Below are 21777 nucleotides of genomic sequence, written 5' to 3'. Positions count from 1 at the left end.
ATCTATCCTTTTATTATGTTTCTACTTCTTAAAGCTGCATTCCCCTGTCTTTTTTTTTTTTTTTTTTCACTTAGAAAATATGCTGCTCATCCTTTCAGCATACTTCAGCATCAAGACTTTCCTTTCAGGAATCATCTCTGAGAAGTCTTTTCTAAATACATATCCCAAATTAGATTGGATAATATCTATTTTTCAGAACGTTTTGTGCACACTACAATCATGGTACTTCCACATTGTCTAGAAATGGTTTATGCCTTTTTATCCTTAACCCTTGACTGAAGCTACTTGAGGGAAGAAACCTGGTGATTTTCCTTTGGAACCCCATCCTGTACCACAGTGTCCTGCTTAGAGTAGGAACTTAGGTATCTCTGTGGACTTTGAAAGTAACTGTGACTAGTTTTAGTTTGTCAGTGTCATTCTTCCATGTTGTGTTGGGATAATGGGGACATATTTGTAGAACCTCAAAATATGTAGAACAATTAGTGAAAGATAATTTTATTGGATTAAGATAGTTAATTTAGTGGTAAACTAAGGAATTACATGATAAACTCAGGGAAGGAGATCATCAGGTGTGGGAAAAGAGAATTGTATGTTCAGTTTAGGATCATTATGGTTAAGATTAGATTTGTAGAAAGTATGTGATTCAGTTTCTCTCTGTTGGAATTATCTATGTAAAAATTTTTCTATCTTATATTTGCTTTTTATTTGAAAAAGAGGTCACCAATCCACTTCTCTTTTTAATATATATGTGAATGTCTAGCAAATAGAGACATGAAAAGTCGGTAATATCTAAAGCCAAACTAGATAGAAGCTACTGCCTTGGGGGCCTTGGTTTTTGTCCAATGCCCTGAGGTTCATTGTGGGTTGGCAGACACAGGTACTGTCTTACTTCAGATCTCATTCATAAACTGTCAGCGGTTTCAGTCTTGACATTTCTAACCTTTGTGCGCCTATGAAATGATAAGAATGAAATCTTCACTTGCAAATATTAGGTTATCTCTAAGTTCTTTTTCTGTTATTCTAAAAATAGGCAAAACATGGACTATTACTGTCTTAAGAATCTACATGTGGCTTTTTATTCAGAAATTCTGAATTACTTCATAAAAGGCATCCATATATTTAGCAATTTTTTTTTTTTAAATCCTTCTTTGTAGGTATCAAAAATCAGTAAAGTCATTTGCTTCCTGTCATTTCAGCTGCAGACATTCAGTACTGCTGCCCCTTGTCAAGACGTCAAACAGCTGACCAATGGAGTGGCCATGGCCCAGATTCATCATCAAATGTGACTGTTGATTCTGATTCTTTCTGAAAACAGTTGCAAACCCAATATCAAGGTCTAGAAGGAGAAAAACTTAGACTTGTACTCTAAAGGTTATTGAAGCTTTATCCTATCAACACATACAAACATACGGTACTAAGGCATTCTTGCAATTAGGAAACATAAAATTTTACCACCTAATGATTCTTTCCCATGTAACCATCATCATAATCAAGATATAGAACATTTCCATTTACCCCAAACATTTCCATATCCCTTTCACAGTTTATCCCCACCCCTAGCACAGCCCTAGTCAGCTGCAGATCTGCTTTCTGCCACTAAAGAATTCATTTCTAGAGTTCCATCTAAATGGAATGAGACAGTATGTACTTTTTCTCTCTGGCTTCTTTCACTCAACATGTTTCTGAGACTCATCCATGTTGCATGTTTCAGTTGTTATTTCTTTTTATTGCTTAGTAGTATTTCATTACATTGATACTCTGCAATTTGTTCAGCATTTACCTGTTGATAGATGCTTGAGTTATTTTTTTAGCTATTATAAATAAAACTTCTATGAACATTCATGTATGAGTCTTCAAGTCTACATATATTCAGTTTCTCTTGGGTAAATTCCTGAGTGGAATTGCTGAGTTGTATGGCAAGATATGGTTGACCTTATAAGAAACTGCCAAACTGATTTTCTATTTTTTGAGTCAGTTTTATCTTTCAAGGCATTTGTTAGTTTTATCTTAGTTGTTTAATTTGTTGGCATACAGTTGTATGCTAATAGTATGCTAAGGACTTACTATCTTTAATGATGTTCCTACTTTTTTTCTTGATATTGGTAATTTGTAACTTTCCTGTCTTTTTCTTGATCAGTTAGTTAGAGGTGTGGAGACATGGAAGGTCCCCTGGCTTGACAGACTATACAGCAGGGCCACTTCCCAAGCTCCGGATGCCTGAACGTGGGTGCCAAGCTGGGAAAAGGCCAAAAGCTTTGCATGCCTGAAGGGAATAGATAAGGGAATGGTTGCTAGGCTCCTTGCTGGGCTCCTTCTGTGCTCCTGTCTCCTGCTCCTGCTGTTTCCCATCTAGCCCCAAAGAAAGTGTCCCTTGAGATTAATGTAAACACACCTTATGGCTTTAGAAAAAATGTCCCCTCCCTGAAATACCTGAAAACAGTCGCGTAGGAGACTACCTTGTATGCTATAAAAACCTGTAGGAATAAGTAGAATAAAACTTTTTTTTGCATGAACACAGAGGATGGAGTAGGCTCCCTTCTTTCACATAGAGATTTTTCAATTTTTTGATGTCCTCTCTGATCCTTATTATTTATTCTTTTCTTCTAGTACTTACAGTATAAGCTGCCCTTTTTTGTTTGTTTGTTTGTTTGCTTCTTAATGTGGATGCTCACATCATCAACTTTGGGCCTTTTGTTTTCTAATATTAAGCACTGCCTTAGCCACATTCCATACATTTTGACATAGTATGTTTTTATTTTCATGGAGTTCAAAAAATTCTAATTTTCCTTGTGATTTTTCCTTTGATCCACAGGTAATTGGGAAGTTGGTATTTTGAAATCTAAAAATTTCTTTTATTAATTCATAATTTAATTTCATTTTTTGTCTGAGCATACTCTGCATTATTTCAATTCTTTTACATTTATGGAGACTTATTTTGTGACCTAACATATGGACTATCTTGGCAGATGTTCCATGTATACATGAAAAAAATGTGTATTCTGTACTTTGTTTATTAGGTCCTCTTTGTTTTATTGCTTTGTGATTTCTTTCAGAGTTACCACATGCATCTTTATTACTTATTATGGTTTAACTTTAAAATATATTATACCGCTGCATATATATAATGTAATAATCTTACAATGGAATTCTTTTATTTTCTCTGTCCTGTCATTTGTGCTATTGTTGGTATATATTTTACCTCTGCATCTGCGTCCATTATATAAACCTAACAATTCCTTTCTTTTAGTTTAAATAGTCTGTACTCTTTAATTTTTTATTTTGAAATTTCAAACTTGCGGAACTGTTGAAAAAATAATACAGACTCCACATACAGAGAACTCCATCATGCCCCCATGCCTGCCCCCAGACATCAAGATCCACCAATTTTAACATTTTTCCAGCTTTGCTACATCATTCTATCTATCCATGTCTGTCTGTCTGTCTGTCTGTCTGTCTGTCTCTCTATATATCTTTCTGTTGATCTTTTGGACATTTGAGATCAGGTTGTAACATCATACTCCTTAAACCCATAATACTTTATGTATATTTCCTGAGAACAAGGATATTCACTTATGTAATCACCCTAAATACAGTTATCAAGTTCAAGAAAGTTAACATTGATATAAAGCTTACATTCTATATTCCAGTTTTGTCCAGTGTCCCCAAAATGCACTTTTGAGCCTTTTCTCCCCAATTCTTAAATTCCATTCAGGATCATGTATTGCATTCAATCGGTTGTAGTTTCTGTTTCTCTAATTTTTTAATTGTGGAAACATATACACAACACAAATCTTCAAGCATAACATTCAATGGGACTAAAAAGGGGGAAAAGAAATAAGTAAAGTTTCAGGGGCTGAGATATTCAAGAGGTCATTCTGGAGGTTATTCTTATGCATTATACAGATAATCCTTTTTAGTTTTTAGTGCATTGGAATAGCTAGAAGGAAATACCTGAAAGTGTTGAACTGCAACCCAGTTGTCTTGATTCTTGAAGATGAATGTATAACTATATAGCTTACACAGTGTGACCATGTGATAGTGAAAATCTGTGGCTCATACTCCCTTTATCTAGTTATGGACAGATGAGTAGAAAAATGGGGACAAAAAGTAAATTAATACCAGGGAGATGGGTAGATGGGTTGCTCTGGGTGTTTTTTTACTTTTATTTTATTTATATATTTATTTATTTACTTAGGAGTAATGAAAATGTTCAAAAATTGAATAATGATACTGTGAAAAATTGATTTACACTTTGGATTATTGTATGGTATGTGACTATATGTATGTCAACATTATTGTATGTCAAAATTTCAAGGAAAAAAATGTTGCAGCACCCTCACCACCACCCATTACTAGAATTTTCCCTTTACACCAAAAAGAAACCCTACATTCATTATTTGTTAACTCCCCATTATCCCTGCCCCTCACCCCTGTTAACCTGCACTCCACCTCTGTCTCTATGAGTTTCATATTCTCTGATACTTTCTTTGGGATTACCAAGGGGCTTAAATTTAACAACCTAAATCTAAAACAATCTTGTTTGGTTTTATGTAGCTTAATTTCAGTAGTGTTCTGGTTTGCTAATGCTGCCTTTATGCAAAATACCAGAAATGGATTGGCCTTTATAAAGGGGTTTTATTTGCTTACAAAGTTACAGTCTGAAGGCCATAAAGTGTCCAAGGTAAGGCATCAACAATTGGGTACCTTCACTGAAGGATGGCCATTGGTGTCTGGAAAACCTCTGTTAGGTTGGAAGGCATGTGGCTGGTGTTTGCTTGCTCCCAGGTTGCATTTCAAAATGGAAGTCTCCAAAATGTTGCTCTTGGGGCATTTTCTCCTCTCTTCAAAATGTCACTCTCAGTTCCTCTCACAGTGAGCTCCTTCTGTCTGAGCTTTTATAGGGGTCTAGTGAACTAATCAAGGCCCATGCTGAATGGGTGAGGCCACACCTCCATGGAAACATTTAATCATAGGTCACACCCTAATAAAAGGTGTCACTCACAGTTGGGTGGGTCACATCTCCATGGAAACACTCAATCAGAAGATTCCAACCTCATCAACACTAATAAGTCTGCCCCACAAGATGGCATCAAAGAACATGGAGTTTTGGGGGACATAATACATCCAAACCAGTACAAGTAGTATACACAACTATGTTACTACATTCCTGTTCCCTTCCCTGCCTTTATATAGTTCTTCTCACAGATTACATATATGTACATTATTAGTCCAATGCTATTGAGCTATCATTATATTTTATACATTTGCCTTTTAGATCCTATGGAAAGTAAAACATGGAGTTATAAATCAAAAACACAATATTGCTGGTATTTATATTTACTCATGTCATCATCTTTACTGGAGATCTTTATTGCTTCAAGTGGCTTCAGTTAATTATGCAGCATTCTTTCTGTTCAATCGGCAGGCTCTCCCTTTAGCATTTCTTGTAGGGCTGGTCTGGTGGTGAAGAACCATCAGATTTGTTTATCTCGTAATATCCTAATCCCTCTCTCATTTTCGAAAGACAGTTTTGCCAGATATAGAATTCTTGGTTGGAAACTTTTTTCAAGCATGTTAAATATGTCATTTGTTCTGGTTTGCTAAAGCTGCCGTTATGCAAAATACCAGAAATGGATTGGTTTTTACAAAGAGGATTTATTAGATTACAAATTTACAGTTCTCAGGCCATAAAAGTGACCAAACTAAGGGATCAACAAGAGGATGCCTTCACTGACAAAAGGCCGATGGCATCCAGAATACCTCTGTCAGCTGGGAAGACACGTGACTGGTGCCTGTTTATCCTTTGCTCCCAGGTTCTGGTTTCAAAATGGCTTTCTCCAAAATGTCTCTAGGCTTCTGGCTCTCTTAGCTTCTCTCTCTCAGCTCCTGTGCATTGTTGCTTATTCTCCCAGGGCATTTCTCTCTAAGAATCTAGGGTTCCTCTCTTAGCTTCTCTGAGGCAAACTCTGGGCTTCATCTCTTAGCTTAGCATCTCCAAATGTCCTTCAGCCTGCATCTCCAAGCATTTGCATCTGTGTCAGCTCTTGGCTTCTCCCAGGGGCAAACTCTGGATTACATATTTTAACTTCTCTCCAAAATGTCTCTGTCAGCTTCTCTGAGCTCCTTCCCTCCATGAGCTCTCTTAAGGACTCCAGTACATTAATCACAACCCACCCTGAATGGTCAGCATCACATCTCCATGGAAATAATCTAATCAAAAGGTCTCATCCACAGTTGGATGGATCACCTCTCCATGGAAAGAACCTAATCAAAAGATCCCACCCCCACAAGATTGCATTAAAGAACATATTCTTTCCTGGGGTACACAACAGTTTCAAACCAGCACACAGCTTAGTTTCAGTAGTACACAAATGCTCTACTCCTGTACAACTCCATTTGCCCCCATATGGAATGTTATCTCAGATTACTCCCTCACATTTGTTTATCTGGTAATATTTTAATCCCTTTCTCAATTTTAAAAGGCAGTTTTGCCAGATATAGAATTCTTGGTTGGAAATTTTTTTCTAGCACTTTAAATATGTCATTCCAGTGCCTTCTTGCAGGAGTCATATATAGAATGATGCCTTGTATTTGGGGCCTGAGGAAGCAGCAGTCCCACCTTTTCCAAGTGCTTGTGCAGCAGCCATGTTTTCTTCTAACACTAAGGTGAGGGATCCAATGTCTTCAAGCACTGAGGTGATAGGCTGTTGGCTACACCCTCATCAAGCATCGGGGGGGCAGCTGGACTCTTGACTCCACCCTTCTCAAGCATCACATTGGTCTCCAGACTCCACAATCCCCCAGGCATCTGAGAAACCTGTGGTGATAACACTTCCTGAGCAACAGAGCAGAAGGCCCACCCTCTCTGAGCCCTGAGGCAGACTCACCCTTTCCACATACATGCTTGGGTCTGCTGTCTTGGCCCAAGAAGATGTCTTTGATCTAGACCTCAGCTTCTATGGTTCTGTCTGGAAGTCATTTTTCTTCAATCTGTTCCTTTTCTATCACTTTTTAGTCCAGGCTGGCAGTGGTTCCATTCATACAGATCTCACAAAAAACATGTCAGTTTGTATGTAGTACACAAGGTATAAGACAAAAGAACTCCCCACAGATCCTTTCTTGATAACTGCATTTCCAATCTTGCCTTGCACTGAAATGGTTGACTGGAACCATTTCAGTTAAACCCTTACACAGAGGACTATTCTCGGGGACTTGCCTTCTAGAAGTGCAGAATTTTTCAAACCATCAATTTCTGGTTTCTTTGTTCCCAGGAGTTCAGTTCTGAGTTTACTGCTTTCCTCTTGCATTTTCCTATAAGCTGCAAGGAGAAACCAGGCAGCACTTTTCACATTCAGTTTGGAAATCTCAGCTAAATATCCATGCTTGTCACTTTCAAATTCTGCTTTCTATCTGACACCAGAGCACAATTTTGCCAGGTTTTCTGCCACTTTAAAATAAGGGTTGCCTCTCTCCCAGTTTGCAATGACACATTTGTCATTTCTGTCTAAGGCCTCATTGGATTTACCTTTAGCATCCATATTTCTACCAATAGTCTCCTCAAAACAATTTAGGCATTTCCCATCAAGCACCCCTTCCACTTTTTTTTTCTACTAAGCACCCCTTACTCATTTTTAAAGCCATTCCCATATTTTTTGTATTTGCTATAATGGTACCCCACTTTCCTTGTACCAAAATTTGTTCTAGTTTGCTAGGCTGCTGAAAGCAGACACCATAAAATTGATTGGCTTTTAATAATTAGAATCTATTAGCTTACAAACTTACAGTTCTGAGGCTATGAGAATGCCCAAATCAAGTCATCATCATGATGATTTCTTCTTCCTGAAGACTAGCTGTCAGTGATCCTTGGCAGTTTCTGCTGGTCTCTCCCTTCTCGTCCGTTTTTTGTTGTTGTTGTTGCTTTCAGCATCTTGCTTCCATGGCCCTCTCTGTCTTTGTCTGAATTTCATTCTCTTATAAAGAACCCCACTAAGAGGATTATGACACACCCTGAATGAGGTGGGTCACATCTTCAGTTAAGATCCTACTCAACAAAAGATCTTAATTACAATGGTTCTACATCCACAGGAATGGAGTAACTATAGTACCTTTTTTGGGGGTATATAGAGCTTCAAATTGTCATGAAGTGTCTCTGATTAGGGGTCTTATAACTTTTACTTCTATTCCTCTTTATATAATATTCCCTTTTCTCTCTGGCTGCTTTTAATGTTTTCTCTTCATCACTGATTTTCAGCACTTTATTAAGTGTGTTTGCATGATTTTCATAACAATGATTCTTTTTGGAGTTTCTTAAATCTATGGATTTATAATCATCAAATTTGGAAAGTTTTGGACATTATGTCTTCAAATAATTTTTGTCCTCCATCCCTTCTCCTTCTAAAATTCCAGTTTCTTGTATGGTAGACTGTTTGATATTATCCCACAGGTAACTGAGGCTCTAATAACTTTTTCAATTTCTTTCATGCCCATGCTTAGTTTGGATTGTTTCTGTTTCTACGTCTTTAACTTAGCTATTTTTCCTTCTGCAGTGAGTCATTGTTTTTCTTTTGCAGTGTCCAATCTGCTATTAATTTCATCCAGTGGAACTTGTATTTCAGATATTGTATTTTTTAATCTCTGGTAGTTCTGTTTTTTTCTTTTTTTTAACCTTTGATTTCTTCCCTTATGTTCATGTTTTCCTTTAAATCCTTGAAAATTTTTAAACTAGCAGTTTTGACATTCACTTTTTCAATTCTTTTACCTCTAAATTCTGGACTCATTTTTATAGATTGATTTTTCTCTTCATTGTCCATATTTTTCCTAATTTTTTGCAAGTATAGTAATTTTTTATTTTATGCTAGGCCTTGTGAATTGTATTGTTGAATGCTGGATTTGTTTGTATTTCTTTGAAGAGTTAGAATTGTTCTTCCAGGCAAGATACTTGCGAATCCATTTGATTATTTCCAGACTTGTTTTTAAGCTTTTTTTGGGGGGGCAGATCTTGAGTAGTCTTTCTACAACCCACTACCAAGTTACGACCTTTTTGAAGCCTCTAGTGAATGCTTTGTGTACAACATAGTCTCTTCACTCTAGCAAGTGGAACTTCAAGAATTCCTGACCTTGTGTGAGCTTTGAGAATTGCTCAGCTTATAGCTCCCATGAATTCTTCTTCCTAGGAAGTTATTTTTTTTAAGATCACTGAGCTTATCTTACACATGTGCAAATTGATATTTAGCCAAAGAGTAAAAGGAACCAGTAAAAAGATTTATGAGTTCATTTTTTCCATACCTCCCACCTCTTTATTTGTCTGCTCTGCAAATTCTAGCTGCATTTGGGTCCTGATGTCTGTCTCCTCAACTCAATGGAAATATCAGGCTTTGTCTGGTTTCCATCTCCCCATGCTGTAGTCTGAAAATTGTCTCCAGATAGAAAGCTGGAGTAAGGGTTGGGCTCATCTCTTTTGTTTTCATTCTCTCAGAAATCAGAATTTCATACTGCCTGTTGTCTTGAGTTTGAAAATGATTGCTCCTTGTATTTTGTCCTATTTTCTACTTGTTTGTGGTACAAGGGTGAATCCAAAACTTGTTACTTGCTCATGGCTGGAAGTGGATGTGCTCATAACTAAATCTTTAAAACAGGTACTTGAATTTTTTGTGTATCATTTTAAATAGAATCACCCTAGTTAAACTATGTAAGCATGAAGACAAATTTCCTTTCAATTAAACTATGATTTCTCTGGTATCTAACTCTAATATGATGGTTTTGCTGTCATTCTTCTTAATAGGGGAAAGTTTTTCTTGGCTTTCACCTTGGCATACGTGTTCTTTCTATGAAGTAAGAATTTACATAATTCTTTTTCTTTTTTTTTTCCATTAAGCTAGTAATTTAAAGAAAGTCCTTCAGGGAATTATGAGTTACTACTGTGAGGAATGAAAAACATATGACTTGTTTAAATGCAAAATGCTATATGATAATTATATTGGCACAGAAAAATCCCTTGGCTTTTTGTTTATAACATTTTACTGCATCATAATTGGAACATATTATTATCTTATTGCCATTTTTAGTACGCTCAAATTTTGTGAAAATAGACATACTTAAAATTAAATATGTTGATTTGTGAAATAAAGTTGCTTATATACACATACTCTTTAAAATATTTCCTCAAATAGAATTACCTTCATTTTTATATGATTTGATTTTATGCAGTGCTATAAAGTACACTTTATTATTAAATTTAAGTAATTTTCAATTTAAAGCATTCTCTTATCTTACGTCTCTTTCCATTGTAAACAACAGCAAAGATATATTGTGAGATTTATGCTTGTAGAGATTAATTGGGGAAAATGCTGTATGAAAGTAGTATTAAATTTACATTAGTATGTTACTCAGATAGTACATATTTTATCTTGTTCAGCATCATAAAAATTCTGTACAGTTATTTGATACAAGAAAACCCTTTGTCAGGTAGTTTATTGCTTAATGATTGGAAGCTTTTTGTTTGGTTTTGCTATTAAGGAATTTTTATTTCTATTTATTGGTAGTGTCACACAATTAAACTTGTAGTTTGTTCCAAAAAAACTTAAGAATTACCTGAACAATTTCTATTTATTAATACATAAATGTTATTTTGAAGCTTTTCCAATGCCAGCAAAAAGCTAAAAATATTGAAAGGAAAGATTATTATTATTTATTTGTTCAAAAATGTGCCAGTTTGTATTGTGGTTCTCTAGGAATTGCTAATTTATTAAGAAATATGTATATTCTTTGGCTTACAAAACTCTTTATTTTATGGAAAACGTAAGTTTTGTCATAGTAGATCCTTTGTCAAGGGCTCCTTAAATTAAACAACCCCTCCCTGTGACAGTGGCATCAAAGACTATTTGGTGGAAAACCATTTCCTCTGATTTTTGTTGTATACTCAAAATTTTGGCAGATTGTCTGGACATTCTAGTTTTAATCAATAATTTTGGATTTGCCATTTGTAAATTTATCTGATTCTTTTCTTGAACTTATAATTTATTTCTCTTGTAATAATCAAATGTAGTTAATTGCTTGTAGCCTACCTAAATTTAGCCTAGCTAAATTTGTTGTTTTGACATGTCAGTTTTTAGGGCAGCAGATTTCTGAAGAACTTATTCCTGATTTAAACCAAAGAACTGAATGCTCAAATTCTGGAGCTCGGGAGATTGCTCCAGCTTATTTTAGGTTGTGCGGTCAACTGTGAAAAGAAGCAAGGTAAGTGAATTTCAATCCTTTAAGGATATCGTCTTTCTAGAAACAACCTACATTGCCATACAAAATAGCATAAGAGTTTGCTATTATAGCTTGGCAGAAAGCTCCCTGAAATGTAAGTCAGAAGATATGAATTCAGGCCAGGTCCTCCATTAAAAAGCCACGTATCTTAACTATCGCATTTGAACCTGGATTCAGAGATTTATACTCAGTGGCTAAAATGAAGGTATTTTAGTTCATAGCTCAGCTTAATTTAATATATTCAGTGCTTGGCTTATAATGGATATTCAATAAGAAATTGCACATATTGATTTGATATATTATCTATTTTACGTGTGACATAGAACCTTAAGTATTCAATGTTTCATAAATAAATATGCAGCTATTAAGTTATAATCCAGGCCTCTTCAAATGATATTCTTTTCTTTTTGAAATAATGCTCATCCAATTTTCATTGAATATAAAAGGGATTTGGATCATTATATTGGTGTATCCTAATATAGCAACACATTTGTGGCTGGGCACAAAAAAATCTATTTTGGTTGCATATAAAGAATTAAATTACAAACTGAACAGATCTTGAACTACTTCCCTCAAGGACATAGTATCAGTCCGGGTGGTGAGAATTTTGATGCTGATGTTTTCTGCATGATTTGTCCAAACTTGGCCTTAGTACAACACCTTTAAAACAGAATGCTGGGTGCTTAAGTTTGCAAAATACTCAAAGCCAGCACCTCAGAAAACACATGCAACATTATCCAACTAATGAGGGATGCATATGAGAGAGGCTAAATTCAATAAGAACAAATTCAGAGAGGAGAAAAATAAAATACATGGAACCAATATAATTTATCAGTAAGAAAGGACAAGGATTGGTATCAGGAAATTTTAATATTAGTCCCCTCTATCATCAACTCACTGTTTTTTTTAGAGCAAGTCAGTACTTCATTGACTTTTATTTTTCACCTACACATGCCAAAGATTTACGTATTGAATTTTTTATAAAAGTGAAGGCCATTTCTCATGGAAAGTTAACAGTTCCTTAAATGTTTACTGACAAATTGACAACTAGTAATTCATTTATAAATCCAGTAATTTTCTCTTAAAATTGTGGCTGTTTTTATTTTTTCCATTGATTAATGCTTTGTTTCTATGTCTTATTACTGGTTATTTGTAACTTCTCTTCTTTTCGCTTCATTAATCTTACCAGATTTATCAGTTTTATTAGGCTTTCTTTCAAAGAACCAACTTTTGTCTTTGCTTGAATTTTTTTCTCTAATTTTATCTTTTATCTGTTCCTTCTATTTTCCTGTGAATTAATCAGCTGTTCATATTCTAACATCTTAAAGTGGACATATAGTTCATTAATTTTTAGCCTTCCTTTTTTTTTCTACTATGAAGTGTTAAGCAATAAAGTAATGCTTTTGTTGCATCCTACAAATTTTGAGGTGATATATAGTATTTTCATACTTCAGCTGTAAGCATTACTTAGTAATTTTATCCCATAATTTTAAAAGAATTTTCAGTTCCTGGATATGTAAACAAAACCTTAGCAAGTGGTAAATATAAGGAAATTTCCTTATATTTTCATTATTTAAAAAAATCAGGATTATCTAATTGAATTTATTTTTGGGGGTATATAGTGGTTTCCAGTTTTTAGGAGAACGAAAATAACATATTGCTGATTTAATTAAAATTTTAAAAACAAAACACATCTAGGATATGATACAGTTCCCATGACTTCGTATTTTTCAGTCAGAGTTGATATAAAAATGATTCCAAGGTACTGCAACAATCTCAGTCTTGAAAGAAAGAGCTAGTTTGGATAATAATACTCTTTTATATTGGGGAGGGGGGGGTGATTTTTGGCAAGGGTTTCAGCAGATTTCAAACACTGTTATTCAGAAAATCAGATAAAGGAATCCATCCATTTCCTGTGCATTCTCTGATTAGTGCCCCCTCCTCACATAGTCCTTGGTGGTCAGGTGCATACCAGAATCTATGTCCAGTTCTTGGGTTCCCAACTAAAAGGATTTAAAGAACTTTTAGAAGTTTCTCAGAAGAAAATTAAAACAATAAAATTATTAGAAAATAAATCCTTAAAACTTTTGGAAAATTGTTTAGCTGGAGAACATACACTCTGAGTGGCTTTAAATTTTCAAATACATGAAGGACTCTTTCTCATGATTCCTTATTTCTCATTAGGACAGAATTACCTTAACTTAGTGCATACGTGTGTTTGTGATAAGGTATAAGCATCTCCATACAGTGAGACTTAGTGAGTGTTGAACAGGTTTTAAAAGGAGGCTGTATAATTAATTCCCTTGTTTGAAACCCTTTCTGGAATGAACTAAGTAGATGATAAAATGAAACTGTCTGGCCTAAGATTTTAGAAGTTCATGTCGTATCTGTGAATCCATCAAGTAGCAAGAGAGAAAAAAATGTTGTAATTGGATTAATTGTGATTTCTTCCCTCTCTCTTCCTTATAAGAAAACTAGAGATTTCCTTATTTAGGAAAAAAAAACAACATTTAAAAGCATTTCTATAAATATTTTCTATACTGCCTGTTCGTGTTCAGTGGATGTATTTGTTTTATTAGCAAATAATATACTGAGTGAAGGATTATTTGTGGTAAATGAATTTTTACATTCTGTTAATTGGATGGCTAAGGTACTATGAGTAGAGTAGATTTTTTTCATCTTTTTTAAAAATCATTGGAAATACAAAATATAATGTCATTGGAAGAGTCTGTTCAAGCGTATAGTCATAACTGCTATTCAAGAGGTAAGTTATATCATGTTAACCAAATTATATAAAACTTTTCACAAAAACTTTAGATATACATTTTTATTTGCATAAACTTCCCTTCATAGCATATTTGCTTATCTTAGCTAAGGTATCATCTCTTTTTACAGAGTATCTTAAAAGACCTTTAAGTCCTATTTTAATATCTACATTTTAAAAACTAGTTGATAAATTAATATTGTCAAGTTTCTTTAAATAATTTCAGCTAATTAGGATAAACAACCTCTGCATATGTGTGTGTGTGGTTTTAAAATTTCTTCTCTTTTTCTTCCAGTACAAACAATCTTTCCTGAGACTTCAAAGCTTACGTATTTCAGTTGCAGTTTCAAAATGTTGTATCTGTTAGCAAGTATGGTGGTACTTCTGTTTTGGAACTAAGTAATTTGGGTTCAAGCAAATCTACTTGTCTAAGTGGAGCCAGAAGGACTGGGTTGATTCTTAATCAGGCTAAGAAGGCTGCGATGACATGGAGTGCAGAAGAGACATGAAGGGAAGTTGACAGAGGGATTAGTGAGAAAAAGCAAAATTCAGAAGGCATGATTTAGAGAGAGACATCATACGGGACCTTAGTAATTTGTATACTCTGGGTTTGCACTGTTGGTTTGAATTCAAAGCCCTACCTATACATAAATCTGTCTTTCAGATGCAAAAAAAATATTTTACAGCGTCATTTTTTGTCATAATTATAACTTCTACATATTAAAGTAACTTCTCAAATTAGGAATTTTGCCACGTCACTAAAGGCTGCATTTTAAGCATGCTAATGTCTACGTTATATGAAGCAATCATTTTTGAGTTATTCAGAAATTCATCTTCTAAAACTTGGTTTCTAACTTTCTAGTACAAAAAGTATTTTAAATGTATCTATATATTCAAAGCATGTTTTACTTTTTAATGTCTTCACTAAAATAATGCTTGAACATTCTGTTATTGAGTTTAAACCTCTAATAAAATTTTTATATGAATAGTGTTCTGGGGATCAAGTTAAGGTAAGGAAAAACTAAAGATAAGCCACTTAACATCCATTCAAGTAAATATATTTTAATACAGAAACATCACATTATTGTACTTAATTTAACTATTCTAATTTCCTAGTCGATGAGTAAAGAAATAATGAGCTCTTCTATAAATGATGATGTTGGAGAACTAGAGCAACAGGTAAGTGTTTCAATAGTGAGAAAAATGTTAAAAAGAGAAATACATACAGTTCCTTTGCCATTTACTACCATATGGCTTACAAAGAAGAGCATATATAAAAGTATTTCCTTCCATGAAAATTACAGCATTTATTATGCTATACAGACTCAGTTATATGTTATTACATATTCCTTCATAAAAGCAACTGGTATTGGTCCCCAGAGTTTTTGTGATCATGTTAGAAGAGATGAGTAGCTTTGAACTTTCCTTCTGACATTTGTGATAATATTTAGCCTATGTTAGTTAAACAATTATATAGTAGACAAAGAAAAGCTATACTAAATTTTAACTTATCCATTAAGGTAATATAATTTTGTCACTGTAGCTATCATTTCTTCTGATATTGAAAATGCAGCTTAAAAACCATGTAATCAAGGCTCCTTTTCCTTGTTCTAGTACATGACTGTTTTATATGAGGGAAAAGTCATTCTCCTATGTATAACCTGATCTGAGGTGTAGGGAAAAGTGGGCAAGGAGAGGCAAATCAATCAAGTGCTTTTATTGTTTTAAAAATGTTGGACATCATTTTCTTCATGAATGTCACCAGGTATTTCAAGAAGTATTTTAAATTTTTCAATAAATTTGTTTAAATTTAAACATGCTATATTCTTTCAAAACTTTTTCTTTGATGAAACTAAACAATACTTCCTCTAATACTTTTTTGTTTGAATATTTAGCCAGGATATATATAATTTTTTTCCTGTGGGATCCCTTAAACATTAATGAGGCTATATAAATATTTATGCAAAGACAAATTAAGACTCATTGTTAACAGATTTAAAAAAATAATTTCCAATATCAGTATATATATATATATTTGTAGTGAGAAAAGTATGTTTTTTCAATTTGAGTCAGAACATGATTTAATAAAAATTAAGACATTTTATATTGCAGCTTAAAAGGGCCTTGGAAGAACCTCAGGAAGCACTAGCAGAAAAAGAAGAGCTGAGACAAAGATGCTAAGAACTAGATATGCAGGTACAGAAAAGAAACCTGATCTGAAAAACATTCCTTTCTAGTGTATAAATGATTTTTTATTTTAATTAATTGGCAAAGTATTTTGGAAGTTGGGTTTCATTTCACGGTGAGTTCATTAAAAGGATTTGGTATAGGCTTGGCTATTCAAACATGAAATTCATAATTATTTTTCTCTGAGAGCTGGAAATTGATAACCTAACTATTCCCTGCCTCCAAAAGGAAGTTTGAGAAAACATGTCTACTAATTGTAAAACTTCAACTGTTAAGGTCTCAGTTTTCTCGTTAGTAAAATAGGGAAATTAATGAACCTACTTCACTGTGTGTTTGTGTGTATTAAATAAAGTGATTTATGAAAATACTTAGAAGTGCCTGACACCCAGTAAACATGAGTGTGTTCTCCTTGCCCTCCCTGTCTACCTGGCTTCCTTTCTGCCTCTCTTCCTTTCTCTCTCTCTCTCTTTCACATGTACACACATATATGGAGAGAATTACATACATACATGCTCATACACACATACATGTCAGCAAAACAAACAAACCTGGCATGAGAGGCAATAGTTAGTGGTTAAGGGATGGACTGTAAAACCAGACTACCTATATCCAGAACCTGACCAGGTTACTAGCTGATTTGTGCTCTTAGGCAAATTACTTAATTTCTCTGCACTTTAGTTTTCTCTTTTGAGAAGTGGAGTCATGACAGTATATATCTCCCAGAGTTTCTGTGAAGATTAAATGAGTTAATATAACTAAAGCACTCAGATCAGGGTCTGGCACATAAGCACGATGTATGTGTTTTGCATGTGTATGTGTGTAATAAGTCTTGAAAAATATATTAAAAAGGTTTAATGTACCTTCATAATATGCTGTGTATAAGTTCCTTTTTTTATTTTCAAATAATGAGCTAAATAAATAGTTGACCTTCTGAAAAGTGTGAGGACAAGGAAGTAGGGTTGTGCATTATCCTTGCTAGATAATGCTAGTAAGTATCTAGAATGATAGGGCTGGGTAATCAATGTGTCTAACCCTAAAATGTTTGTAAATAAGGAAACTACCACAGAGAAGTGACTTCTTCAGTGTGACTTGGCAACATGTGACACTGACAGTACTAGAAGATGTTACAAGTTTGTCCTTAAAATTCAGTCCTCTGCATTTAAACAAACAAAGTATCTCAAATATAGGGGAAATTCTACCTGTTCTCCTTTGCATCTTTCCCATCTGCACTCATCTCTACCCAGCATGGTAACACACGCTTGCATGCATATGCAGAACACCTGAGATGTGTTCCTTTCATATAGGATCATAGGAATCCTCCAGAATATCTCAGATGGAGAATAGATGATTGAGTCATGCAGGTATTAGCCACCTCATGTAGGATCTCTACACACTTTGATAAGAAATTTCTACTCATTAAAAAATAAAAAAATTTTATGTTCAAGATTTAAGTGTTTGTCATATTTAAGGAAGAGTATGTGATTTCATGGTTTTAGTTAAAAAGTGCAGAAATCCCAAGATTTGAAATTTAAATTCCAGTATTAAAAGAGTTATCCTTCAATTATCTGCACAAATGAAATTAGATAATTACTGCATAGAAGCAAGAACAAAATGTTCCCTTGAGAATAGGATACACCACCCACTATTCTGTTATAAGTCACTTAGTGCAACCTCAGAAGTTGGAGCATATTCCAGATGTTCTAAAAAGATTCTAACATTATCTCAACTGGCCTCCATTCCTCCCAAAACATTTACAGCTCTGTAGTCTCATATGGTCCCAACTATGATTCAGAGGAGAAAATATACTTGGCTCTCAGATACAATGGGAAGGGTGTCAAAGACGTCATCCACACTGCATTTGAACAAATAGTATTTCTCAACTGCAAATCAAGCATAAAGAAGATGAAAAGAAAAATAGCATGCCACCTATGCAAACATATTACAGATTAAAACCCAAAGTAGAAAATAAGAGAGCATGTAAGAGACAATAGTTCAGCTTAGAAAGTAATGTTGCTTCAATGCTATTCAATGCTGAATAGCAATTTCACAAAAATACATTAGCAAAGCAGAATAGATGATAAAACATCTAAAAAAATGAGATTTAAAGATTGAAGATGTATAGAAACATATTGAGACCCTAAAACAATATCATTATAGTACTAAGAAATAAATCAGAAACAGCCAGAGACAGAAAAGACTTAGCTGAAAATCAGATGACTAACAGGAAAGATTTAAGATGATCACACTGAATGCAAATAAAAAATATAAAGACTGGAAAACTATGCAGAAGAATGCAGAAGAATGAAGTTAGACCCCCTCCTTCAAACCACATATAAAAATCACTCAAAATGGACGAACAACCTAAATATAAGAGCTAATACTATAAAACTCTTGGGAGATAACATAGGGGAAAAACTTCATGACCTGAGATTCAGCAATGGATTCTTAGATATAACACTGAAAGCACAAGAAACAAAAGAAAGAATAGATAAGCTTGATTTCATCAAAATTAAAAACTTTTGTGCATCAAAGGAAATTATAAAGAAAGTGAAAAGATGGCCTACATAATGGGAGAAAATAGTTTCAAACTATGTATCAGATAATGGCTCAATATCCAGAATATATATAAAGAACCTTTATAGTACAACAAAAATACAACCTAATTAAAAAATGGGCAAAGAACTTGAATAGACATTTCTCCAAAGAAGAAATATAGATAGCCAATGAACACTTGAAAAGATGCTTAACATCATTAGCACTTAAGGAAATGCAAATCAAAATCACAATAGATACCCACTTCACACCCACAGGGATGGCTGTTATTTTAAAAATGGAAAATAAGCATTGGAGAGAAATTGGAAACCTCATACATTGTTGGTGGGAGTGTAAAATGGTGCAGCCACCGTGGAAAGCAGTATGGTGGTTTTTCAAAAAGTTAAATACAGGATCACCCTGGGACATGGCAATTCCATTTCTAGGTATATATCCAAAAAGTGAAAACGGGATACTTGTGCACCGATGTTTATTACAGCATTATTCACAACAATCAATGGAGGAACCAACCCAAGTGTCCATGGACAAATGAGTATATGAACAAATGTGATACTAGCACACAATGTAATATTATTTAGTCATAAGAAATATTATTCAGCATGGAAGAATCTTGAAAACATGCTCACTCAGTGATATAAGTAAGGCACATAAGTACAACTATTATATGATGTCACCTATAAGAGATGATTAGTAACAGCAAATTTTCAGATAGAAAGCAAATTAGAGGCAACTGAAGGGAAGGGAGGATGTTTTTAAATTTATTTTTTTAAAAATTGAGGACAAAAAAAATAAAGGATGAAAGGAGAGGAAAAAATACAGGTAGTATAAAGGAGGATTAGTGTAAGTTTTTTCTCAAAAAAATCACCAATGTTTGTTCCCATAGCAACTCATTATTTTCCCATAATAAGATACAACACATTTTATTGTAATTACTTGCTTAATTTTTGGACTCCCCTGTTTCTGTGTTAGCACCATGAAGGCAGGGACTGTGATAAATTATTGCTCTAGATCTGGTATCCAGCATGGTGTCTGGCATGTATACACCTTTGCTAAATGTTTGTTGGATTAATGACAATAAGTAGGTGTTTATAGAGACCCACATATATGTGTATATATTCATATATATCTAAGAAAAAGTATAAAGAGATCTAAGCAACAGAAAGAAACTAACAAATAAATACGAGACTTACTCTAAAATGAACTGAATGTGAAGATTAAGAAGAGCACACTGTTTCAGAAAAAAAATTAGTTTCAAAGACAAAAATAGTGTTTCAGATCAAGTCTTATCCTAGTTAAGCTACTGTACTTTAAGAATAGAACAAAGATAATTCCTCAGTCATTCAGGTAGAAAAGGTATATTACCCATAGAAAAGAAAATTAGAACCCACACGCAACTTTTTTTTTCTATGCATATCTTTATTTTATTACCCGTCTACCAATACACCAGACAAAAGGGATGTCCATAACAGGGTTTTTGCAATCACACTGTTAGAAGATGAAAGTTATCTAGTTATACAATCATTATCAAATATCAAGGCTCCTGGACTACAGTTTAGCAATTTCAGATATTTCCTTCCGGCTATTCTGATACACTAGAAACTAAAAAGAAATATCTATATAATGAGTCAATAGTCATAATCATTTGATAAATCCTAACTTCTCAGTTACAGCTCCTCCCTCTCATTCGATCATTCCGTCAATCTTCAGGGATATCTGGGCAATGACCATTCTAACTTCTTCATGCTGGAAAGGGGTGTCAACATACTGGGGTAGAGGAATGAAACTGGTTGATGTTCTTGGAGAGACTGGAACCTCTGGGTTTCAGGTCTTATCTGGATAGGAGCCATCTGGAGGCTTTAATTTTCTGAAAAAATAAACCTAATGGGTAAAACTTTTATGTAGTCTTAGGTAGAGCCCAGGGTATTCTTTTGGGTTTTCAGGAATACTGTTGGTTGGGGCTTGGCATACTGGGACAATTGGTAATATCTGGCTGAAGTTTGCTTAAGAGTAACCTCCAGAACAACCTCTCAACTCTATTTGAAATCTCTTGGCTACTGAAACTCTATTTTGTTTCATTTGTCTTCCCTCTTTTGGACGAGAAGGCTTTCTCAATCCCATGAGGCCAGGGCCAGGCTCACCCCTGGGAATCATGTCCCACATTGCCAGGGAGACTTACACCCTTGGGAGTCCTGTCCCATGTAGGTGGGGGGTGGGAAGCCACCCTCAACTTTGATGCCAGAAAACGTACAAAGTGCTGAGGCAGAGAAACAGTATTAAACCCAGATGACAAATCAGATGAGCCCTTCTTGAAAAAACTACTTGTTGACACAATGCAGCTAATAAAAATATTAATCAAAATACAGAACAGAGATTCTGTGGTGAGAGATCTGGTGGTGAAGCTTGAATCCATTTACATGGCTAAGCTTGTATCCAAATTATGGTTATATATGTTGAGACAACTGAAATTCTAATTCAGTAAGTTAGGAGGAAGGCCTGAATATATGTATTTTAAAAAATATCCACATGTGATTTTGATGTGAAGTTTTGAAAATTTTGATATCATGTTCCACTTCTTTTTCAGCCAAAAAGATTATGGGGACTTAGAGCAAGTTATAGCCAATGGCTCTTAATTTCCTTCTCTTCCAATCATTATTCATAACACCTGCTTAGTAGCTGAATTTCTTTCACTTACTGTAGTAGTAGTGGCCCATTATTCCTGCTTATAGTGTGTTAGAGAAAAAACATGATCCTGATCATCACTATGTAAGTTCATATTCTAAGTCATTGGTTTTCAAACTTTAATGTGCCTAATAATCATGTGGGACTCCAGCTATACAGCTATAGAAAATATATATATATATATATGAAATAAGTAAACATGACTAAGTGTTAATAGTTAAATCCGGGTGGTATGAAAAAATGGGTGGTTTTTTTTATGTTTTTATGTGGCTCAGAAAGAGAAGGACAGAGGCATGTGCAGTCTCAACCCCTAAAATATATCACCCTGGAGAGCCTGTTAA

General features: G+C 34.4%; 1 pseudogene; it reads left to right on the top strand.

The window, feature by feature from the left end:
• Positions 1 to 21777, top strand: part of LOC119513981 — a 59751-nt pseudogene that overhangs the window by 19956 nt on the left and 18018 nt on the right.

The sequence above is a fragment of the Choloepus didactylus genome, chromosome 2 (genome assembly GCF_015220235.1).
Source record: "Choloepus didactylus isolate mChoDid1 chromosome 2, mChoDid1.pri, whole genome shotgun sequence".
Lineage (NCBI taxonomy): Eukaryota > Metazoa > Chordata > Mammalia > Pilosa > Megalonychidae > Choloepus > Choloepus didactylus.
Note: the sequence above shows the minus strand (reverse complement) of the source record. Positions and strands in the feature narration are given on the sequence as shown.